This window comes from Triticum urartu, chromosome 3A (genome assembly GCF_056163025.1).
Source record: "Triticum urartu cultivar PI428250 chromosome 3A, HENAU_Tu73, whole genome shotgun sequence".
Classification (NCBI taxonomy): domain Eukaryota; kingdom Viridiplantae; phylum Streptophyta; class Magnoliopsida; order Poales; family Poaceae; genus Triticum; species Triticum urartu.
In genome coordinates, this window is record NC_141875.1 from 93,173,430 (window position 1) to 93,177,843 (window position 4,414).

Below are 4,414 nucleotides of genomic sequence, written 5' to 3' on the forward strand. Positions count from 1 at the left end.
TAGACGTCCTCTATTTTGTTTGTTACAAGTTTTACGTGGCTGCTACGGGCTTAAGTAAGAACCAATCTTACCTACGCATCAAAACCACAACGATAGTTTGTCAAGTTGGTGATGTTTTAACCTTCACAAGGACCGGACGTAGCCACACTCGGTTCAACTAAAGTTGGAGAAACTGACACCCGTCAGCCACCTGTGTGCAAAGCACATCGGTAGAACCAGTCTCGCGTAAGCGTACGCGTAATGTCGGTCTGGGCCACTTCATCCAACAATACCGCCGAACCAAATATGACATGCTGGTAAGCAGTATGACTTATATCACCCACAACTCACTTTTGTTCTACTCGTGCATATAACATCAACACATAAAACCTAGGCTCGGATGCCACTATTGGGGAACATAGTAATTTCAAAAAAATTCCTACGCACACGCAAGATCATGGTGATGCATAGCAACAAGAGGGGAGAGTGTTGTCCACGTACCCTCGTAGACCGAAAGAGGAAGCGTTATGACAACGCGGTTGATGTAGTCGTACGTCTTCACGGCCCGACCGATCAAGGACCGAAACTACGGCACCTCCGAGTTCTAGCACACGTTCAGCTCGATGACGATCCCCGGACTCCGATCCAGCAAAGTGTCGGGGAAGAGTTCCGTCAGCACGACGGCGTGGTGACGATCTTGATGTTCTACCATTGCAGGGCTTCGCCTAAGCACCGCTACAATATTATCGAGGATTATGGTGGAGGGGGGCACCGCACACGGCTAAGAGAACGATCACGAAGATCAACTTCTGTGTCTAGAGGTGCCCCCCTGCCCCCGTATATAAAGGAGCAAGGGGGGAGGCCGGACAGCCCTTGGGGCGCGCCAAGGAGGGGGGAGTCCTCCTAGTAGGAGTAGGACTCCCCTTTCCTAGTCCAACTAGGAAGAGAGAAGGGGGAAGGAAAGAGAGGGAGAGGGAGAGGGAAAGAGGGGCCGCGCCCCCCTCCCCTAGTCCAATTCGGACTCCTCATGGGAGGGGGCGCGCCACCTCCTGGGCTGCTGCCCTCTCTCTCCCCTCAGGCCCACTAAGGCCCAATACTTCCCCGGGGGGTTCCGGTAACCCTTCCGGCACTCTGGTTTTCTCTGAAATCACCCGAAACACTTCCGGTGTCCGAATATAGCCATCCAATATATTGATCTTTATGTCTCGACCATTTCGAGACTCCTCGTCATGTCCGTGATCACATCCAGGACTCCGAACAACCTTCGGTACATCAAAATATATAAACTCATAATGAAACTGTCATCGTAACGTTAAGCATGCGGACCCTACGGGTTCGAGAACAATGTAGACATGACCGAGACACATCTCCGGTCAATAACCAATAGCGGAACCTGGATGCTCATATTGGCTCCTACATATTCTACGAAGATCTTTATCGGTCAGACCGCATAACAACATACGTTGTTCCCTTTGTCATCGGTATGTTACTTGCCCGAGATTCGATCGTCGGTATCTCAATACCTAGTTCAATCTCGTTACCGGCAAGTCTCTTTACTCGTTCCGTAATACATCATCTTGCAACTAACTCATTAGTTGCATTGCTTGCAAGGCTTAAGTGATGTGCATTACCGAGAGGGCCCAGCGATGCCTCTTCGACAATCGGAGTGACAAATCCTAATCTCGAAATACGCCAACCCAACATGTACCTTTGGAGACACCTGTAGAGCACCTTTATAATCACCCAGTTACGTTGTGAAGTTTGGTAGCACACAAAGTGTTCCTCCAGCAAACGGGAATTGCATAATCTCATAGTCACAGGAACATGTATAAGTCATGAAGAAAGCAATAGCAACATACTAAACGATCGGGTGCTAAGCTAATGGAATGGGTCATGTCAATCACATCATTCTCCTAATGATGTGATCCCGTTAATCAAATGACAACACATGTCTATGGTTAGGAAACATAACCATCTTCGATCAACGAGCTAGTCAAGTAGAGGCATACTAGTGACGTTTAGTTTGTCTATGTATTCACACAAGTATTATGTTTCCGGTTAATACAATTCTAGCATGAATAATAAACATTTATCATGATATAAGGAAATAAATAATAACTTTATTATTTCCTCTAGTGCATACTTCCTTCAGGTGCATACTCAGGGAGAACACTTATACCTTGATAATTTAGTGAGAGATCATCTTATAATGCTACCGTCAATAAAAGCAAGATAAGATGCATGAAAGATAAACATCACATGCAATCAATATAAGTGATATGATATGGCCATCATCATCTTGTGCTTGTGATCTTCATCTCCGAAGCACCGTCATGATCATCATCATCACCGGCGCGACACTTTGATCTCCATCGTAGCATCGTTGTCGTCTCGCCAATTTATGCTTCTACGACTATCGCTACCGCTTAGTGATAAAGTAAAGCATTACAAGGTGATTGCATTGCATACAATAAAGTGACAACCATATGGCTCCTACCAGTTGCTGATAACTCGGTTACAAAAACATGATCATCTCATACAATAAAATATAGCATCATGCCTTGACCATGTCACATCACGACATGCCCTGCAAAAACAAGTTAGACGTCCTCTACTTTGTTGTTGCAAGTTTTACGTGGCTGCTATGGGCTGAGCAAGAACCGTTCTTACCTAGGCATCAAAACCACAATGATAGTTTGTCAAGTTAGTGCTGTTTTAACCTTCTCAAGGACCGGGCGTAGCCACACTTGCTTCAACTAAAGTTGGAGAAACTGACACCCGCCAGCCACCTGTGTGCAAAGCACGTCGGTAGAACCAGTCTCGCGCAAGCGTACGTGTAATGTCGGTCCGGGCCGCTTCATCCAACAATACCGCTGAACCAAAGTATGACATGATGGTAAGCAGTATGACTTATATCGCCCACAACTCACTTGTGTTCTACTCGTGCATATAACATCTACGCATAAAACCAGGCTCGGATACCACTGTTGGGGAATGTAGTAATTTCAAAATTTACCTACGCACACACATGATCAGGGTGATGTATAGCAACGAGACGGGAGAGTGTTGTCCACCTACCCTTGTAGACCGAAAGCGGAAGCATTTGCACAACGCGGTTGATGTAGTCGTACGTCTTCACGATTCGACCGATCAAGTACCGAACGTACGGCACCTCCGAGTTCAGCACACGTTTAGCTCGATGGCGTCCCTCGAACTCCGATCCAGCCAAGTTTTGAGGGAGAGTTTCGTCAGCACGACGGCGTGGTGACAATGATGATGTTCTACCGACGCAGGGCTTTGCCTAAGCACCGCTACGATATTATCGAGGTGGACTATGGTGGAGGGGGGCACCGCACACGGCTAAGAGATCCAAGAGATCAATTGTTGTGTCTAGAGGTGCCCCCATATATAAAGGAGAAAGGGGGAGATGCGGCCGGCCAGGAGGAGGCACGCCAGGGAGGAGTCCTACTCCCACCGGGAGTAGGACTCCCTCCTTTCCTAGTTGGAGTAGGAGAAGGGGGGAGGAGGAGGGAGAGAGGAAGGAAAGGGGGGCGCTGCCCCCCTCCTTGTCCAATTCTGACTAGAGGGGGAGGGGGCGCGTGGCCTGCCCTGGCCACCCCTTCTCTTCTCCACTAAGGCCCATCTTGGCCCATTAAACCCCTGGGGGGGGTTTCGATAACCCCCGGTACTCCGGTAAAATCCCGATTTCACCCAGAACACTTTTGATATCCAAATATAGGCTTCCAATATATCAATCTTTATGTCTCGACCATTTCGAGACTCCTCGTCATGTCCGTGATCACATCCGGGACTCCGAACTTCCTTCGGTACATCAAAACACATAAACTCATAATATAACCGTCATCGAACTTTAAGCGTGTGGACCCTACGGGTTCGAGAACTATGTAGACATGAACGAGACACGTCTTTGGTCAATAACCAATAGCGGAACCTGGATGCTCATATTGGCTCCTGCATATTCTACGAAGATCTTTATCGGTCAAACCGCATAACAACATACGTTGTTCCCTTTGTCATCGGTATGTTACTTGCCCGAGATTCGATCATCGGTATCTTAATACCTAGTTCATTCTCGTTATCGGCAAGTCTCTTTACTCGTTCTGTAATACATCATCCCGCAACTAACTCATTAGTTGCAATGCTTGCAAGGCTTATAGTGATGTGCATTACCGAGTGGGCCCAGAGATACCTCTCCGACAATCGGAGTGACAAATCCTAATCTCGAAATACGCCAACCCAACAAGTACCTTCGGAGACACCTGTAGAGCACCTTTATAATCACCTAGTTACGTTGTGATGTTTGGTATCACACAAAGTGTTCCTCCGGTAAACGGGAGTTGCATAATCTCATAGTCATAGGAACATGTATAAGTCATGAAGAAAGCAATAGCAGAATACTAAACGATCGTGTGCT